Source organism: Schistocerca americana, chromosome 10, assembly GCF_021461395.2.
Source record: "Schistocerca americana isolate TAMUIC-IGC-003095 chromosome 10, iqSchAmer2.1, whole genome shotgun sequence".
In the NCBI taxonomy this organism is placed as follows: domain Eukaryota; kingdom Metazoa; phylum Arthropoda; class Insecta; order Orthoptera; family Acrididae; genus Schistocerca; species Schistocerca americana.
Window position 1 is genome coordinate 65805369 of NC_060128.1, and position 21898 is coordinate 65827266.

A 21898-nucleotide genomic window follows, 5' to 3' on the forward strand; every position below is an offset into this window, starting at 1 on the left:
TGACACAACGAACGTACCATACGCACTGTATCTTACAAAGTGTGCCGAAACTGACGGTGATCAGCCTCAGTGCAGTCATGGCATCGGCGAGCAACATCCTGACGCACCCTGACAAATATCCCTGGTGTGTTTCGAATCACATCACAGGCAGCTACACTTCTGGCAGCTAATTCCCTCTCCGTATCCACTGGGGTCTCACACACAAACGACTTTAAATATCCCGAGAGGAAATAATCAAGGGGCTTCAGTTCAGGTGACCTCGCAGGCCATGGAATAGGACCTCCCCTTCCAATCCGGCGACCAGGAAATAGTTCACTGAGATGGCTGCAGACATCCACGCTGAAGCGAGGCGGTGCACCGTCATGTTGTATCCACATCCCCTCACGAACAGCCAAGGATACGTTCTTCAATAACTCGCGAATAACTCTTTGCACGAACCTCGAACACAGGTGGCCATTCAGACGGCCACGTAGAAGATATGACTCGTCCTCCTTGTTTCCTTCCAGGAAATAGAGAACGTACGTCTAAATAAACAACACAGTACGTGTAAACTTGTTCACATGTCAGTTGTAAACAACCTGGAAAACAGTAATTATAGACAAAGCGGTAGACAAGTTTACTTCCCTCTCTCATTATGCTGGCTTCACCGACCCAAGGTTGAGTGGAGCATTCTCTACGTCCTGTTACATCTTTGCACGCTCTTACGGAAACACCCATTTGTGTTCGCCGGCCGCTGTGGACGAGCGGTTCTAGGCGCTTCAGTCCGGAACCGCGCTGCTGCTACGGTCGTAGGTTCGAATTCTGCCTCGGGCATGGGTGTGTGTGATGTCCTTAGGTTAGTTAGGTTTAAGTACTTCTAAGTTCTAAGGGAGTGATGACCATAGATGTTAAGTCCCATAGCGCTCAGAGCCATTTGAACCATTTGAACCTTGCTATTGTGGCAGTTCTTGTGCCGATCTGAGGATCACATACACACTGTTACCATGAGCGCTGCCTACGGGTAGAAAGCTGCACTGCAATGGATTGCAACGTTTCAGTTGACAGCAGAGCACCAGTAGGGACGCATTACGGACGTCTGTGGAACACTAGAGTCAACATCCGTCATGCCACGAAGAACAGTCCCGACCAATGATCAGGTCCTTATCATCACTTCACGCATGTCAACCAGGGAATATGGTCGACGTGTGCACCGAACTCAATATGATGTGCGGCAGACATGGAAACCGCTCCACTTGACACGCAGTGTTGACGACTTACACTGCACAGGCCTCCCACTTTCGACAGGGGCGCAGCGGGGTCGACATAGCGTAAACCTACCTAACCACACTACTGGACGTTAAAACTGCTACACCACGAAGATGAAGCGCTACAGACGCGAAATCTAACCGACAGGAAGAAGGTGCTGTGATATGCAAATGATTAGCTTTTCAGAGTATTCACACAATGTTGGCGCCGGTGGCGACACCTTCAACGTGCTGACATGACGAAACTTTCCACCGACTTCTCATACACACACAGCAGTTGACCGGCCTTGCCTAGTGAAACGTTGTTGTGATGCCAGGTGTAAGGAGGAGAAATGCGTACCATCACGGTTCCGACTTTGATAAAGGTCGGATTGTAGCCTATCGCGATGCGGTTTATCGTATCGCGACATTGCTACTCGCGTTGGTCGAGATCCAATGACTGTTAGCAGCATATGGAATCGGTGGGTTCAGGAGGGTAATACGGAACGCCGTAATGGATCACAACGGCCTCGTATCACTAGCAGCCGAGATGATACGCATCTTATCCGCATAGCTGAAACGGATCGTGCAGCCACGTCTCGATCCCTGAGTCAACAGATGGGGACGTTTGCAAGACAACTACCATCTGCACGAACAGTCCGACGACGTTCGCAGCAGCGTGGACTATCAGCTCGGAGACCGTGGCTGCGGTTACCCTTGACGCTGCATAACAGACAGGAGCGCCTGCGATGGTATACTCAACGACGAACCTGCGTCCACGAATGGCAAAACGTCATTTTTTCGGCTGAATCCAGGTTCTGTTTACAGCATCATGATGGTCGCATCCGTGTTTGGCGAAATGGCGGTGAACGCACATTGGAAGCGTGTATTCGTCGTCGCCATACTGGCTTATCACCCGGCGTGATGGTATGGGCTGCCATTGGTTACACGTCTCGGTCACCTCTTGTTCGCACTGATGCACTTTGAACAGTGGATGTTACATTTCAGATGTGTTACGACCCGCTTCATTAGATCCCTGCGAATCCCTACATTTCAGCTGGATAATGCACGACCGCATGTTGCAGGTCCTGTACGGGCCTTTCTGGATACAAAAAATGTTCGACTGTGGTAACGTGTTGAAGCTGCATGGGCAGCTGTACGTGTACACGCCATCCAAGCTCTGTTTGACTCAATGTCCAGGCGTATCAAGGCTGTTATTACAGCCAGAGGTGGTTGTTCTGGGTACTGATTTCTCAGAATCTATGCACCCAAATTGCGTGAAAGTGTAATCACATGTCAGTTCTAGTATAATATATCTGTCCAATGAATATCCGTTCATCATCTACATTTCTTCTTGGTGTAGCAATTTTAATGGCCAGTAGTGTATGTGATATTAAGGATTGTAAATGGAAAAGCAATACAAATATTCAGTCTAGAAATTTTATATTTCACGTGTAAGACACATTGCTTTGCTAACTCATCATAAAGAACATTTAAGAAATGAAAAAAATCTTGAAGTTTTAAAACGTAGTACATGAAGTCGGCATACTGCCAAATTTCGTTATAGGATACGTACTAGTGAGACACTACGCACTTCGTCATAATGTGCTTAATTCCATAGTAATTTTCTTTTGCGTTGTTGAAGTTCACTTAATGCACTTTTCATTAATTTTCAACATCTGTGTCACTCTTACTAACATTTGCACAAGCATTACACATAAATACAGTAGCGCATGGTGAATCGGTGGACTGATAATTGTCATGGAGCCATCTCTTTAGAAGTCGCGTGTATGTCATCATTTGTTCTCGCCTTTAATTTTCATTTTCCCTCAGACACGAATTTCATTGTGGTACAGTGGTTAGTGTATTATTGAATTAACGTTCAGGACGAACCCTGTTTCATGCATTTTTATTAAGAAGTTAGCTAACTTAACTTCGAGTTCAGTCGTAAGGGCAAACGGCCTACCAGTTTTACCAGTGGTCACATTGCGATTTCCACCATGACTGCGGTGTACATAGTCTTTTAAAGAACTCCATCGAAATCAGAACTGTTTACCAGCTTTGTAGGTTAACCATTTTTCTTCCAAAAGCTTTTAAAGTGTTGTCAGTCATCAGTGGAATAGGATTGTCTTCTCTTGCTCACATAACCTGATTTTGGCGTCTCTTCCTTTCCACGTTTGCCTAGATAAGGAGCCATTGTTTCTGAAGTGAAACGAATCTTAAGCCGTTTTTCTAAGCGAATGAATCAGTAACAAGCCATTTAAATTCAACTTGATTACTAAGACTGTATGTATGAAGTTTCCAAAAACGACATTATACGCGAGCAAATAACATGTTCTAAAATTCTACAACAGATCGACGTCAGAGATATAGGTCTATAGTTTTGCGCATCTGCTTGACGACCCTTCTTGAAGACTGGGACTACCTGTGCTCTTTTCCAATCATTTGGAACCCTCCGTTCCTCTAGAGACTTGCGGTACACGGCTGTTAGAAGGGGGGCAAGTTCCTTCAGCTTCACCAGAATGGAGCGGCCTGCCTGTTCCACCAAATACGAATCCAGTCGAAAGTATGTGGGATCGATTGAAACGATCACCTGCTCTGAGAGACTAACGTAGAACTGCCATTGAGGAGTAGCACAGTTTGGATCATGGCTGCCTTGATGATCTCATCGATGGTGTGCCACGACGAATTCAAGCCTGGATCGGAGCAAGGGGACGCCGCACCACGTGTTGAAGCTGCTCAGAAGTGTTGCTGAAAACCCTCCATGTCAAACAGACGACTCTGTCGCTACGGAAATGTGCTTTGGTGATCTGGACACAAATTAAATGAATGTACATGCATGGTTCAGAGCCAATTTTTGTTTTTCTTTGTCATGAATTTCGAAATAAAGTACCAATGCAAATCTGTTGTTCATGTGAGAATTTAGTTTCAATAGTGTTATGTCATGCAGACTGGTGCAGAGTTTGCTGAAATGGAATGCTGAAGAGAAATCAGCAATAGGGAGGGAATGAAAATCGAAGGCATAGAACTGTTGTAAATTTTCTGGGGAAGTAGAACGGATCTTTGAGAAAAAAAGTCGCCTACGAGAGGCTAGTGCGACCAAATCTAATGCATTGTTCTGCCGCTTGGAGAGCTAATGAACCAAGCACAACAACAGATATCGTACAAATTCGATCAGAACAGGTCGGTGTAGTGCGTAGGAACGTGGAACAGAAGTGCTCGGCGGATGTAAATGGGAATCTTTGGACGTCGGAATCGCTTTCACGGAAACACCTTGGGTAAATTTAGAGAATTTCTTTTCCAAGACGAATGTCTCATTGTGCCGGCACTTGCGTGTACCTCGCATTGCGATGCTGAGAAATAAACAAAAGAGGTTCAAGTGGAGCAGAAAATCGATAACACTCGTACTTTACACCCTCCGCCAGGCACTGCACATCTACGTGAGTTTACTGCCACGCTCCTCAAATGACTGTAGCACGATTCTGACCTTGAGGTATGGAACTTCATCCTGCTGGAAGATGCCAACACCGTCAGCTAAGAGAGCACTGATGAAGGGGTGCAAGTAGTCTGTTATAATATTCACTTAGTCCTCAGCTGTCATGGCGCTTCAGATTACTACCGCAGATTCCATGGAAGACCAGGGAATGTCCCACATAGCATAATGCCTCATAAAACCCCACTAGCCTCCGACTGTGGTGCATTGCAAGTTTCGTTCTGCCAATCGCCAGGATGACGATGTATTGCGAAACGACCAAGGACCCGCTGAAACAAGAAACGTGATTCATTCCGTTGATCTACGGCACACTGCAAACGAAACTAACGATATCGTCAGGTCAGCATGGTGACTCACAGGGTTCGTGGAGCCCCACTTTCAGCAATATGTGCTGAATGGTGTGGTCCGAAATACTTGTGCCCGCACCAACACTACATCCTGCCGTCAGATCTGTCGCAGATCCTGCTTCACAGAGCAACCAAGTCTCTGACTGACAGCCAGTAACGAGGTGTTGACCTGCAAAACCTTGCCACCTACTCTTGGTTTCACTGTCCCTCATCCACTTCCCATAGATGCTCACGACGGCAGCACTCGAACACCCGACCCTCCTTCGGCCTTTCTGAGATGTTTTTTCCGAGGTGAAAGGCCGTGAGAGTATACGCTTTGTGAATGTCCCTTATGTCAACGCACATTGGGCAGTATCTTCGCTAGAATCATGCCCCATTCGCCTTCTCTCTCCTTAAATACTTTCACTGCCGCTTCGTGTTCCCTCCAAGCCGCCAGGCAGCACTTAGTCTCGCGGTGGTAGTGGTCATAATGTTTCCGTCTCGTCATAGTATGTACACTATGTGATAAAAGTATCTTAACACCTCGCTGAAAATGACTTACAAGTTCGTGGCGCCCTCCATCGGTAATGCTGGAATTCAATATGGTGTTAGCCCATCTTAAGCCCTGATGAAGGCTTCCACTTCCGCAGGCATACGTTCAGTCAGGTGCTGGAACGTTTCTTGGGGAATGGCAGCTGATTCTTCACGGAGTGCTGCACTGAGGAGAGGTATCGATGTTAGTTGCTGAGGCCTGGCACGAAGCCGGCGTTTCAAAACATCCCAAAGGTGTTCTGTAGCATTCAGGTCAGGACTCTGTGCAGGCTAGTCCATTACAGGGATGTTATTGTCGTGTAACCACTCCGCCACAGGTCGTACATTATGAATAGGTGTTCGATCGTTTTGAAAGATGCAATCGCTATCTCCGAATTGCTCTTGCACAGTGGGAACCAAGAAGGTGCTTAAAACATCAATTTAGGCCTGTGCTACGCAAAACAGCAAGGTGTGCAAACCCTCTCCATGAAAAACACAACCACACCATAACACCACCGCCTCCGAATTTTACTGTTGGCACTAAACACACTGACACATGACGTTCAACGAGCATTCACCATACCCACACGGTGCCATCGGATCGCCACATTGTGTACCGTGATCCGTCACACAACGTTTTTGCACTGTTCAATTGTCCAATATTTGCGCTCTTTACACCAAGCGAGGCGTCATTTGGCATTTACCAGCGTGATGTGTGGCTTATGAGCAGCAGCTCGACCATGAGATCCAAGTTTTCTTACCTCCCGCCTAACTGTCATAGTACTTGCAGTGGATGCTGATGCAGTTTGGAATTCCTGTTTGATGGCCTGGATACATGTCTGCCTATTGCACATTACAGCACTCTCCAACTGTCGGCGGGCCGGCCGTGGTGGCCGAGTGGTTCTAGACGCTACGGCCTGGAACCGCGCGACCACTATGGTCGCAGGTTAGAATCCTGCTTGGGGCGTGGGTGTGTGTGATGTCCTAGGGTTAGTTAGGTTTACGTAGTTCTAAGTTCCAGGGGACTGATGACCTCAGAAGTTAAGTCGCATAGTCCTCGGAGCCATTTGAACCAGTTTTGAACTGTCGGCGGTCTCTTTCAGTCAACAGACGAGGTCAGCCTGTACGCTTGAGCTGTACGTGCCCCTTCACGTTTCCACTTCACTATCACGTCGGAAGCAGTGGACCTAGGAATGTTTAATAGTGTGGAAATCTCGCGTACAGACGTACGGCACCCAATCACCTGACCACGTTCGAAGTCTGTGAGTTCTTCGGAGCGCCCCATTCTGCTCTCTCAAGATGTCTAATGACAACCGAGGTCACGAATAAGGAGTACCTGGCTGCATGTGACAATGCACCTAAATATGAAAAACATATGTTTTTGGGGGTGTCCGGATACTTTTGATCACATAGTGTGTAAGACGTCCACACCTCGTGGTCTCGCGGTATCGCTGTTGCTTACCGAGCACGGGGTCCTGGGTTCGATTCCCGGCGGGGTCAGGGATTTTCACTTACCCCGAGATGACTGGATGCTGTTATGTCATCTTCATCATCATCATTCATTCCCATTACGGTCAGAGGAAGGCAACGGCAAGCACCTCCTTTAGGACCTTGCCAAGTATGGCGGTGCGGGTATCCCGCATCGTTCCACGACGCTCTGTCAAGAGGCATGGGACTTTATTTAATATCCAGCGGTCGCACGAGCAGTTCGTGTTACCGCACAACTTTTTCTTTAGTTCAGTGTCTTATTTTTAAACGAGCTTCAGACGAGCAGTGGACATTATCTGTGTTATTGTGTGATTGTGAGGTGTTATTTAAATGTAGGGGCCCACGTAATTATTCCTTGCATAAGCTTTTGTGAAAGCTCAGTTTTCCTCATTACTTCATTCCGCCATTAGCACTCGTGTTGTCTGATATTGCGGGAGGAAGGGTCTGCTTGTACTTTCTCAGTTACTTTTGTTTTGTATTTTTTGAGATTTCACATAGTCTTTTACACAGTACGCTTGTTGTTCGTGGATGCAAAGCGAACTGATCACTGTCCGTAATCTACTGGAAGCTGTGTTGGCAACGGTCGACACACTTCTGGCTAATACTCCAGGCTGCGCTGACATCGGAGCAGCAGAGGCGAGACCAGCAAAACCTTTGGTGCGTCTGTTAGAATCATCTAGTGAGCTGGTTGTCGCTGCCACTTCCGGTAAGCAACTTTTGACGGGCCTGTCTTCACTCATGAGTAGTGGCGGGCAATAATGGGTCCACATGTCTATAACTGGAAGGTGAGGGCAGGGACTATCCACATGGCTGACTCCTTACTCCTTATCACTTGGTAGGAATGTTGACAGCACCTCCGACCCATTACTGGATACTTGTCCTGTTGGGCCAGTGGCCGATTTTTCTGCCCAGTCTGGGCAAGTGCAGAAGGCGGGTATGCTAGTCATTGGGGAGTTCCAACGTTACGCTGGTAATGGAGCACGTCAGGGAAATAGCAGGCAGGGTGGGAAAGAATGCCAGTGAGCACTCAGTATGTGTGCCAGGGGTGTCATCCAAGACATAAAGGCTCCTACGGTGGCTGTCAAATGCACTGGATGCAACCAACCGAAAATACTGGCTCATATCGGCACGAATGATGGCTGCCGCTTAGGTTCTAAAACCACCCTCAGTTCCTACACTTGGATGGCTGATTTGATGAAGGCGACTAGAACTGAACATGAGGTTCAGTATAAGCTCACTATTTATAGCATTGTACCCAGGGTCGATCGCGGTCCTCTGCTTTGGAGCACAGTGGAATGTCTAAACCTGAGGCTCGGACGATTCTGCGACGGTATCAGATGCGAATTTGTCGTCGTCCGCTATCGGGCTGAGAGTTACAAGGTTCCCCTTAATAGATCGGAGGTGCACTACAAGCAGGAAATCCGGCCGGGGTGGCCGAGCGGTTCTGGGCGCTGCAGTCTGGAACTGCGCGACCGCTACGGTCGCAGGTTCGAATCCTCCCTCGGGCATGGATGTGTGTGATGTCGTTAGGTTAGCTAGGTTTAAGTAGTTCTAAGTTCTAGGGGACTGATGACCTCAGCAGTTAACTCCCATAGTGCTCAGAGCCATTTGAACCATTTTTGAACAAGCTGGAAGCGGTTACTAGGGTAGCGGAGTACATGTGGCGTGCACATGGCTTCTTTTTTTTAAGTTATAGGAACGCCCCTTCGGATCGGAGATTAAATGCCAGCCAAAATCGAAGGTACGTCAGCCACATTATTCTCATAGAATGCTCGTCCCTGCAAATAGGAAATAGAAAAGGCTAATACGACTTCAGGAAACTGTAGGAGCATCTATGGTAAGGTCCCAGAATTAGTATCGTACAATAAAGGTCATAATACTCAGATACTATTAGAAACAAAAATTTGGTCGAACCCCTAAGTAAATAGCAACAAAAATCCTAAACTGAGATTGGAATATTTATCGTAACTGTCCGCCTCGAAAGCTGAGTGGTCAGCACGACGGAATGCCATGCTAAGGGGCCTGGCTTCGATTCCCGACTGGGTCGCAGATTTTCTCCACTCAGGGACTGGGTGTTATGTGGTCCTTATCATCATCATTTCGTTCCCATCGACACGCAAGTCGCCGAAGTGGCGTCAACTCGAAAGACTTGCACCAGGCGAACGGTCTACCCGACGGGAGGCGCTAGCCACACATTTACTAATTTTATCGTAACGATAGTTCAGACGCCAGTGATGGTGACGTACATTAGGCAGTTCGATAATATCTAGCTACAGTATCACGGATTGCGAATTGAATTAATATGGATAACGTTAATCACCAAAAGTGGGTAAAAAATGGTAATCGGATGCTTATTAGGCCCCCTGCGTCAGGAGCTGCTTCAGAGAGAACTTGCAGAATCCGGTGAATAGGTTTTCTGATATTGCCAGGTAGAGATTGGGAGAGTCATCCTATCAAACCTGATGCCAGGGACTGGGATTTGTGTGACGTTATGCTGAATGTCTTGTCCGAAAATTACTTCGAGCAGAAGGTTAGAGAAGCAGCTCGTGAAGGTAACGTCTTCGACCTCGTAGCAACAAACATACCTGAACTTCTCCCATCAGTGAACACAGAAGAGGGTGTCAGTGATCATAAGGTTGTGAGAACATCTACGACTACAGGTATTACTAGGAATGTTAATTAGCAAGAGTGACAGGATGCAAATTGCAGAGTATCTGAGTAGTCAGCATCAAATATTCAGTGCGGGGGAGAAGATGTGGCGCGGAAATGAAAAAAAAATTCAAAAGTATCATTCAATGTGCCTTATACAAATCAGTTCCATGCAAGATATTAAAGGATGGGAAAGACCCACAGTGGTTTAATAGCCGTGTTATTTGAAACTGTCACGTAAACAAAAAGGGCTTTCTGACAGATTCAACAGAATTCAAAATCTAGCTGACAAGCAGAAGCTGAGTGAAGGAAAAACTGGCGTAAGGAGAGCAATGATGGAAGTGTAGAATGTCTGAAAGTAAAATTTTGTCAGCCCACCTGACTAAAAACACTGAGATTTTGATCTTACGTAAAATAACTCAGCGGTTCGAAATCCTCTATTCGTTCACTCAGTAGCCATGTTGACACCAAACGGAAGGTAACGGAGGGAAGACAAAAATACTGAATTCGGTCTTCCGAAATTGTTTTACCGCAGAAGACTACAACACGGTCCCTTTTTTCGATCATTTTGAGCCTTATAAATGGTAGATATCGACACGGCTGACCACGGAGTAGAGAAAGAAAAACAGTCGCTTTGTAGTGGATAGGCACCAGGACCAGATGATATACGTATAAAATTGTACGGAGATTATCCGAAAGGACTTGTAGCAGCAGTTTATTGTACGCTGCCGGAGAAACGAAGGTTACGTAGCGACTGGGAGAAAAGCGCAGGACATTCCTGTTTTCAGGAAGGGTCGTAAGAGAAATGCACATAATTGCTGGCGTATATCGTAGACGTCAGTCACTTTAATGTTCATATTTATTATGACGCTTTCATCATCATCATCTTGGACAGTTTCCAGCCACTGGCTGGGTCTGTCGGGAACACAAGCCTCTCCATCGTGTTCTGTCTTTCCACCATTCCCCTCTTCCACCTTCGTCCAGTTCTCTCCTCTTCTCGTCACACATTCCTTCACTCCCTTCACCCATCTATCTCTTGGTCTTCCTCTGGGCCTCTTCCCCTCCAGTTGCAGATCAAACATCCTCTTTGGGATTCTTCCCTCATCCATTCTCTTCATGTGTCCATACCACTGCAGTCTTGATTTTTCTATCCTGTCCTGTACTGGTTCCTCCTTTAGTCTTTCCATCACATACACATTTCGCAATCTGTCTCGTCTTGTTACACTCAACCTGCTCCTCTGGAATTCATTTCACTAGCCTGTATTCTACTTTTGTCGCTTTTGTGCATTACCCATGTCTCACTTCCGTATGCCAATATGGGGACAAAGTAGGTTCGGTATATAATTCCCTTGGATTTCTGTGGCACCTCCTTGCTCCAAATAAGCCCCCTAATGCATTTGTAGAACTGCCCTGCTTTTCTGCACCTTTCATTTATTTCCATTGCGTTTCCCCCCTTACTTTCAATCATGCTTCCCAGGTACTTGAAGTTCTCTACCACTTGTAGTTTTTCCCCTCCACAAGTTATATCCACATTTGGCCTATTCTTCTTCCTTGTTGTGACAATTATTTCACTTTTCTTTGCAGAGAAATGCATTACATATTGTGCTGCCGTTGCCTCCCATACATCTAACTGCTCTTGCACATCCTTCTCGCAATTTCCCGATAACATCAGGTCATCGGCAAAAAGCACTGCTTTCATTTTATGATCTCCAATTGCATCTGATACTTGCTGTAGGATTTCATCCATAACAATAATAAACAATAAAGGCGAAAGTGCACTTCCCTGTCGCAGCCCATTTTCCAGCTTGAACCATGCAGTACGTTCCCTCCCCACTTTCACACAACTCTCACTTCCCTCATACATTTTTCTGACTTTTCGTGTTATCTCTTCATCTATTCCTTTTGCTTTCAGCACATCCCAGAGCTTGGCCCTACAGATACTGTCATACGCCTTCTCAATATCTAAAAAGGCCATGATTAAGTCCTTCCCGTACTCATAGCGCCTTTCCTGCAGTTGCCTTACCGCAAATATGAGGTCCGTTGTTGATCTTCCCGGTCTGAAACCATACTGCTCCTCTTGCAGTCTACTTTCAATACTGCTTCTTATTCTCTTCTCCAGGATCTTTTCATAGATTTTTCCACAGTGGCATAGCAGGGTGATTCCTCTGTAGTTCTCACATCTCCTTTTATCCCCTTTCTTGAAGATCGGGACTATAATTCTTTTCTTCCAATCCTCAGGAATTCTGTTCTCCTTCCACACCACCTTCACCACGCTTTGAAGAACGTAAATCTCGTGGATAAAAATCGACAAGGATTACCCAAAGAGAGACCTTGCAAAACTCAGCTCGTTCTGTTCCTCAGTGAGATCCACAGCGTTGCAGACGTCGGCACTCAGGTTAATGCCGTGCTCCTTGATTGCTGGGAGGCACTTGACACAGCCCCGCACTGCCGTTTAATGATGAAAATACGGGCTTACCCAGTATCGGATCTCATTTCAAGAATTACTTGCAGACAGAACTCTGCTCTTAAAGGAACAAAGTCGACATACGCAAAGGTAATTTCCGGATAACACCAAGGAAGTGTGAGAGGAGCGTTACCGATTATAACGTATGTGAATGAATGATCTAGTAGAATGGGTCGGGAGGTATTTAAGGCCGTTAACGGATCATGCGGTACTCTATAAGAAAGTAGCCAGACCAGCAGACACTGTCAGGTTGCAGAATAACTTACAGAAGGTTGATGAATGCTACAATCTCTGGCAATTGACCCTGAACGTAAATAAATCTAACATCTTGCGCATACGTAGGAAAAGAAATCCACTACAGAACAGCTACACTACTGATGACAAACTGCTGGAATAAATATCTACTGTAAAATACATTGAATAGCCAAAGAAACTCGTACACCTGCCTAATGTCGTGTAGGGATCCACGAGCACGCAGAAGTGCCGCAACACGAAATAGCATGGACTCGACTAATGTATGAAGTATTGGTGGAGGAAACTGACACCATGAATTCTGCAGGGCTGTCCACAAATCCGTAAGAGTACGGGAGGAGGGGGGGGGGGGGGGGGTGTCGAGATCTCTTCTGTACACCACGTTGCAAGACACCCCAGATATGCTCAATAATGTTCGTGTCTGGGGAGCTTGGTGCCGAGCGGAAGTGTTTAAACTCAGAAGAGTGTTCGTGGAGTCACCCTGCAGCAACTCTGGCCGTGTAGGGTGTCGCATTGTCCTGCTGGAACTGCTCAAGTCCGTTGTGGTGCGCAATGGACGTTAATGGATGTAGGTGATCAGACGGTGATACGTACGTATCACCTGTGAGAGTCCGATATCACACACTCCTGCCGTCATGTAGGAGGGTCCATGGATTCATACCCGGACACGTCCATCCTGTCGATACAATTTGAAACGAGACTCGTCCTACCAGGCAACAGGTTTCCAGTCATCAACAGTCCAATGACGGTGTTGACGGGACCAGGCGTGGCGTAAAGCTTTGTGACGTGCAGTCATCAAGGGTGCACGAATGAGTCTTTGGCTCCAAAAGCACATATCGATGATGTTTCGTTGAATGGTTCGCACACTGGCACTTGCTGATGGTCCAGCATTGAAATCTGCACCAATATGAGGAAGAGTCTCACTTCTGTCACGTTGAACGATTATCTTCACTCGTCGTCGGTGCAGGATGTTTTTCCGACTGCAGCGATATCGGAGATTTGATGTTTTACCGGATTCCTGATATTCAAGGTACACTCGTGAAACGGTCGTACGGGAAAATCCCCACTTCACCGCTGCCTCGGTGATGCTGTGTCCCATCGCTCGTGCGCCGACTATAGCACCACGTTCAAGCTCACTTAAATCTTGATAACCTGTCATTGTAGCAGCAGTAACCGATCTAACAACTGCGCCAGACACTTTCCTATTCACGACAGCTCCATATTCTGCCTGTTTACATGTCTCTTTATTTGAATACGCATGCATATAATAGTTTCTTTGGCGCTTCAGTGTATCTAGGAGGAACTATTCAGAGCAACCTAAGCGGAATGACGACACAAAACAAAGAGTGGCGAAATCAGACGCCAGACTGAAATTGATAGGAAGAATCCATGAAAGATGTGGCTGTGGCTTTCAAGGCGTTTGTTCGACCCATTCTTGACTATCGTTCGTCAGTCTGGGTCCTTTACCAGGTGGGACTGACTCCATCGAGTAGCGGCGAGTTTCGAAACGGGATCATTTAGTCGGCGCGAGGGGGTTACAGAGATGCCCAACTAACACTTACTGCAGGTTCTGCAACAGACGCATTGGGCGTCACGGAGGGGTCTACTGTTCAAATATTGAGAGTGCTCCTTTCGAGAAGAGTCATGAAACATACGTGGGTCACTCCAAAAGAAATGCACACTATTATTTTTAAATCCATCGTTTATTCTACATGTTTGAAAGCTTTGCAATGTGTAGATACATCCTTTAGGAAAAATATTTTTATTTCACCACGTAATTTCCATCCCTCTCAACTGGCTTATACCCGTACGGTAAAATTCCGGAGCGTGTTGGAGCCACTGTTTGGCAGCGTGCACAAGGGAGTCATCATCTTCAAACCTTGTTCCACGAAGAGAGTCTTTCAGTTTCGGAAAGAGATGATAGTCCCATGGAGCCAGGTCAGGACTGTAAGGTGGGTGTTTCAGTGTTGTCCATCCGAGATTTGTCATCGCTTCCATGGTTTTTTGACTGACATGTGACCGTGCATTGTCGTGCAACAGCAAAACATCCTGCTTTTGCCGATGTGGTTGAACACGACTCAGTCGAGCTTGAAGTTTCTTCAGTGTCGTCACATATACATCAGAATTTATGGTGGTTCCACTTGGCATGATGTCCACAAGCAAGAGTCCTTCGGAATCGAAAAAAAACCGTAGCCATAACTTATACAGCATAAGGTGTGGTTTTGAATTTTAATTTCTTGGGTGAATTTGCATGGTGCCACTCCATTGACTACCTCTTCGTCTCTGGTGAAAAATGATGGAGCCATGTTTCATCACCTGTCACAATTCATCCAAGAAATTCGTCTCCACCATTCTCGTATTGTTTCAAAAGTTCGCTGCATACCGTTTTTCTTATTTCTTTGTGAGCCACTGTCAACATCCTGGGAAGCCACCTGGCACAAACCTTTTTTAACGACAACACTTTTTGACAATTCGTTCACTGTGATGCGTCTGTCAGCAGTCACCAATTCGTTAACTCTCTGCACACTGTCTGGAGTGTGTGCAGTACGAGGCCTGCCGCTGCGAGGACAATCCTCAACATTGCCGTGCCCGCTTTCATCACGTAACCTGCTTGCCCACCGACTAGCTGTACTGCGATCGACAGCAGCATCTCCGTACACCTTTTTAACCTCTTGTGAATGTTTCCAACTGTCTCGTTTTCACAGTACAGGAATTCTATGACAGCACGTTGCTTCTGACGAACGTCAAATGTAGCAGCCATCTTGAAGACATGCTGTGACGGCGCCACTCACAGGACCAGGTTGAACTGAGTTTGAAAACAGGCGGGAAGGATTTATCTACACACTGTAAAACTTTCACACATGCAGAATGAAAACTGTATTTTTACAAAAATAGTGTGCATTTCTTTTGGACTGACCCTCGTATATCTTGTCCCACATACGTCTGCGATAACATCTGGAAAATTAGATCACGTATGGAGCTTCACCGACAGTCATTCTTCCACCGAACCTTTCGTGAATGTGACAAGAGGAGGGGGGGGGGTGGAGGGAAGATTGTGGGATCGGTAGCACTCACCGCCACACACAGTGGCGTGGCCTGCAGGGTACAGGTGTAGGCTCAGAAGGACTGTTTGTCGACCTTGGGCGGTCTTCCTTTGCTAGTGCAATCGAGTAAGTTTAGAACGCACAGATGTACACTCGACTCGAAGACAACGGAAAGGACAACGTAAACGCAGCAGACCCTTAATAAACTACGAAATAGCCATAAACGACTGCTTATGTGGTGTTAAATGGCAGCCGTGACCCTGGTTTGTGACCCTCGTATCCTGTCAGGGTCGCCACGCGTTCGTTTCTCCGATGTACGGTAGCGAGGAGTACCCAGCGTGGCACCTGAGATAGATGGCCCTGCTTACAGAATCCACGTGTTGCTCCTGCCTGTGCATAAATGAGGATCCCAACCACACAGCCGTAACTATCGCTGAACAAATGCATGTGGTACAAAGGTCGAGCCAGTGATGCAACTGCTGACACAAGGAAATCGTTTCGTCATCAATAATGTTTTATATAATCATCCAGAAGGACCAAGGGATGAATACCGCAAGCAAGTTCAAAGCAAAGTACCAGGTGATCAAAAAGTCAGTATATTTTGAAAACTTCACGGAATAATGTAGATACAGAGGTAAAAATTGTCACAAATGCTTGGAATGACATGGGGTTTTATTGGAACCAAAAAGTAACAAGGTTCACAAAATATCCGACAGATGGCGCTGGACAGCAAAACGTCAGTGACTGCGCATGACAATCGTGTATAAAAGTGATTTAGTGAAGCGGAGGGCATTTGCAGCGTGGGCGTTTCAAAAGATGGCGGAAGATGACGATTGTTTGAGTAACGTGTTGTGGACCGACGAAGCTCATTTCACGCTCCGAGGGTCTGTCAACGCCCACAACTGCAGAATTTGGGCTACCGAAAATCCTAGAGCTGTCGTGCAAACTCCATTGGACGACGAGAAAGTCAAGGTATGGGTTTGATTTACCACATCTACCGTTATCAGGCCTTTTTTCTTCGAGGAAATGCGTGATTCTGGTTTCGTAACTGCTACCGTGACGGGTGAGAGGTACACCGATATGTTACAGAATCAGCCGGCCGAAGTGGCCGTGCGGTTAAAGGCGCTGCAGTCTGGAACCGCAAGACCGCTACGGTCGCAGGTTCGAATCCTGCCTCGGGCATGGATGTTTGTGATGTCCGTAGGTTGGTTAGGTTTAACTAGTTCTAAGTTCTAGGGGACTAATGACCTCAGCAGTTGAGTCCCATAGTGCTCAGAGCCATTTGAACAATTTGAACCATGTTACAGAATCGCATCATTCCCAGCCTGGCTGATAAACACCTGCTGGAACGTACGATGTTTATGCAGGATGGCACTCCACCCCATATTGCTAGACGCGTGAAAGATCTCTTGCCCGCGTCGTTTGGTGATAATCGTGTGGTTCAAATGGTTCAAATGGCTCTGAGCACATGCGACTTAACTTCTGAGGTCATCGGTCGCCTAGAACTTAGAACTAATTAAACCTAACTAACCTATGGACATCACACACATCCATGCCCGAGGCAGGATTCGAACCTGAGACCGTAGCGGTCGCTCGGCTCCAGAGATGATGGTATGCTCAGCCGCCACTTTCGTCATCCTTGGCCTCGCAAGTCCCCAGACCTCAGTCCGTGCGATTATTGGCTTTGGGGTTACCTGAAGTCGCAAGTGTATCGTGATCGACCGACATCTCTAGGGATGCTGAAAGACAACATCCGACGCCAATGCCTCACCATAACTCCGGACATGCTTTACAGTGCTGTTCACAACATTATTCCTCGACTACAGCTATTGTTGAGGAATGATGGTGGACACATTGAGCATTTGCTGTAAAGAACATCATCTTTGCTTTGTCTTACTTTGTTATGCTAATTACTGCTATTCTGATCAGATGAAGCGCCATCTGTCGGACATATTTTGAACTTTTGTATTTTTTTGGTTCTAATAAAACCCCATGTCATTCCAAGCATGAGTGTCAATTTGTACCTCTCATTCTACATTATTCCGTGATTTATTCAGTTTTCAAATTTATACTGACTCTTTGATCACCCGGTATGTTGCAATATAAGTAAGTGAAACCAAAGTAGCCAGTCGGTTGCAACAAAAGGTGGTGTTATTCAACCTTTGACCAAGGTTTCGACGGATGTAAACCCATCTTCTTCAGAAATACATGCGAGTAAAATTTCGCATCGGAAAATCATCAAATAATGAAGCAATTGACGTTTGTCCAATGAATGGGCGTGCAGCTCGTAACATGACCCCACATTTTATTATATTCGTTGTCGTGTTCTGAGAGAGAGTAAGACCGACACACGCTGCACGAGACACAGAAACTTATCTGAGTCGGCGATTCCGATGAGGCGCTGCTCGTGAGCCGCCTACTGTAGCCCCGACCTCAGCTGAAAGGTACACTACTTAAATTAGTGTAGAGGGTAGGAAGCTGGTCGGTTAGAGGATGCATGTCATCTAGTCGTAGACAAGTAGTTACTTTCCGTGAAAGTATCCCCTGGCACGTTACTATGTACACGTTACTATGTACAAGTATCATAAGTATGAAACTTTAACATTCCGCCTGCTGCGCGGAGGCGAGTGGAGTTTTACAAAGCACTTTCTGCTGCAGGTTATGACGTACGGCTCCTGATCCCGACCGACACGTCCCTGATGTCTATACATCTGCGCTCCCCCTCCAGTCGACGGGTCACCTATTTATCAGGGGTGGTTGCACTCGACACCACCCTTCTGGAACATTTCGTGTAGGCTGTTTCATTCGTGACCGTACTGAGGCTAACGCGTCGCTTCTTGCTGCTAGCACGTGATACTGCTCAGTGTCCCCTTGTGCAGGCGCCTACCACGTCCAGGCGTCATGCGGCTGTGCTCGCTACAAACCTCGTCATGCTCCAGGGTCGTTTTCTGGATTTTAACTGTTCTAGTTTGACAAGACCTGACCATAGCGGACAGCATATTTACACTACTGGCCATTAAAATTGCTACACCACGAAGATGACGTGGTACAGACGCGAAATTTAACCGACAGGAAGAAGATGCTGTGATATGCAAATGATTAGCTTTCCAAAGCATTCACACAAGTTGGCGCCGGTGGCGACACCTACAACGTGCTGACATTAGGAAAGTTTCCAACCCATTTCTCTTACACAAACAGCAGTTGACCGGCGTTGCCTGGTGAAACGTTGTTGTGATGCCTCGTGTAAGGAGGAGAAATGCGCACCGTTTCCGACTTTGATAAAGGTCGGATTGTAGCCTATCGCGATTGCGGTTTAACGTATCGCGACATTGCTGCTCGCGTTGGTCGAGATCCAATGACTGTTAGCAGAATATGTAATCGGTGGGTTCAGGAGGGTAATACGAAACGCCGTGCTGGATCCCAACGGCCTCGTATCACTAGCAGTCGAGATGACAGGCATCTTATCCGCGTGGCTGTAACGGATCGTGCAGCCACGTCTCGATCCCTGAGTCAACAGATGGGGACGTTTGCAAGACAATAACATCTGCACGAACAGTTCGACGACGTTTGCAGCAGCACGGGCTATCAGCTCGGAGACTGTGGCTGCGGTTACCCTTGACGCTGCATCACAGACAGGAGCGCCTGCGATGGTGTACTCGACGACGAACCTGGGTGCACCAATGGCGAAACGTCATTCTTTCGGATGCATCCAGGTTCTGTTTACAACATCACGATGGTCGCATCCGTGTTTGGCGACATCGCGGTGAACGCACATTGGAAGCGTGTATTCGTCATCCCCATACTGGCGTATCAGCCGGCGTGATGGTATGGCGTGCCATTGGTTACACGTCTCGGTCACCTCTTCTTCACATTGACAGCACTTTGAATAGTGGACGTTACATTTCAGATGTGTTACGACCTGTGGTTGTACCCTTCATTCGGTCCCTGCGAAACCCTTCTTTTCAGCAGGATAATTCACGACCGCATGTTGCAGGTGCTGTACGGGCCTTTCTGGATACAGAAAATGTTCGACTGCTGCGCTGGCCAGCACATTGTCCAGCTCTCTCACCAATTGAAAACGTCTGGTCAATGGTGGCCGAGCAACTGGCTCGTCACAACACGCCAGTCACTACTCTTGATGAACTGTGATATTGTGTTGAAGCTGCATGGGCAGCTGTACCTGTACACGCCATCCAAGCTCTGTTTGACTCAATGCCCAGGCGCGTCAAGGCCGTTATTACGGCCAGAGGCCGTTGTTCTGGGTACTGATTTCTCAGGATCTATGCACCCAAATTGCGTGAAAATATAATCACATGTCAGGTCTAGTATATTTGTCCAATAATTACCCGTTTGTTATCTGCACTTCTTCTTGGTGTAGAAATTTAATGGGCAGTAGTGTAATAATGTAAACAATGATATGCGCTGACAGCATACATTCATTGGACAAAAGTCACATCGCTCTATTATTTTGTGTTTTTACGATGTCAAATTTTAGTTACATCATTTCTGAAGAAGACGGGTTTACATCCGTGGAAACTGTGGTCGAAGGTTGAATAAAACCAACCTTTGTTGCAACTGGTTGGCTGCTTCTGATTCATGTACTGATCTCTTAACTACTGCTGGAGCGTAGCCATGTTCAAAACTTAAAAAAATATGTTGCAGTGCCTGTGTGAAGATTTTCTGTAAGATGCCTGTGCCTTGTAAAACTCTCTGCCTTTTCTGCTCAGTAACAGTCCTACTCAGGAGTAGTTTTAATACAGGTAAACTTACTTAGCACGACGGTTAACAGGGCATTTGAATTTATTTATTAGTTACTAGTGCACAAATTCACTATTACAGAAGCTATGACGTGATCTCTTAAGAATATCTTAAATTACACCTCGAAGGGGATGTAAATGTAAGGAGCATGCTTGTGCCTTGCTTGTAATCGAAAATACCCTTTCGTAGCGAAGATCAGAATACTAGGTTTCAGCTCAAATTACGTAGAACATGACGCTACTATCGCTGATCCGATGTTCTTCACTTAAAAGTACACGGACTGGACAAGCGTATGGTATGACCGGCCCCGTTAGATTTTCAAGGGAGTCTTATACGATTCTCATTGCAAAACAGCTGCAAGTTCAGAGAACGGTGATGGAGATCGAGCGTGAAGACGCACCTTTCTCCGCAAAATTGATCACAGCGGCTCAATAATATTGAGACCTGGTGACTGTAGTGGCCCCAGGAGATGGCTAAATTCATCCTGGTGCTCACAGGACCAGTCCTGCACGATGCGAGCTGTCTGAACAGGTTTCCTATCATCTCGGAACACAGCATCATCATCGGGGAACCAACACCGTACAATGGAATGGACCTCATCGGCCTAAACGGTCACATTAACCTAGCCAGTAATGAGACCTTGCAGAGTAGCCACGGGGCCCACGGAATGTCACGTTGTTGTCGTTGTGGTCTTCAGTCCTGAGACTGGTTTGATGCAGCTCTCCATGCTACTCTATCCTGTGCAATCTTCTTCATCTCCCAGTACGTATTGCAGCCTACATCCTTCTGAATCTGCTTAGTGTATTCATCTCTTGGTCTCCATCTACGATTTTTACCCTCCACGCTGCCCTCCAATACTAAATTGGTGATCACTTGATGTCCTACCAACCGGTCCCTTCTTCTTGTCAAGTTGTGCCACAAACTCCTCTTCTCTCCAGTTCCATTCAATACCTCCTCATTAGTTATGTGATCTACCCATCTAATCTTCAGCATTCTTCTGTAGCACCACATTTCGAAAGCTTCTATTCTCTTCTTGTCCAAACTATTTATCGTCCACGTTTCACTTCGATATATGGGTACGCACCATACAAATACTTTCAGAAACGACTTCCTGACACTTAAATCAATAATCGATGTTAACAAATTTCTCTTCTTCAGAAACGCTCTCCTTGTCATTGGCAGTGTACATTTCATATCCTCCCTACTTCGACCATCATCAGTTATTTTTCTCCCCAAATAGCAAAACTCCCTTACTACTTTAAGCGTCTCATTTCCTAATCTAATTCCCGCAGCATGACCCGATTTAATTCGACTACATTCCATTATCCTCGTTTTGCTATTGTTGATGTTCATCTTATATCCTCCTTTCAAGACACTGTCCATTCCGTTCAACTGCTCTTCCAGGTCCTTTACTGTCTCTGACAGAATTACAATGTTATCGGCGAACCTCAAAGTTTTTATTTCTTCTCCATGGATTTTAATACCTACTCCGAATTTTTCTTTTGTTTCCTTCACTGCTTGCTGAATATACAGGGGAGAGGCTACAACCCTGTCTCATTCCCTTCCCAACCACTGCTTCCCTTTCATGTGCCTCGACTCTTATAACTGCCATCTGGTTTCTGTACAAATTGTAAATAGTCTTTCGCTCCCTGTATTTTACCCCTGCCGCC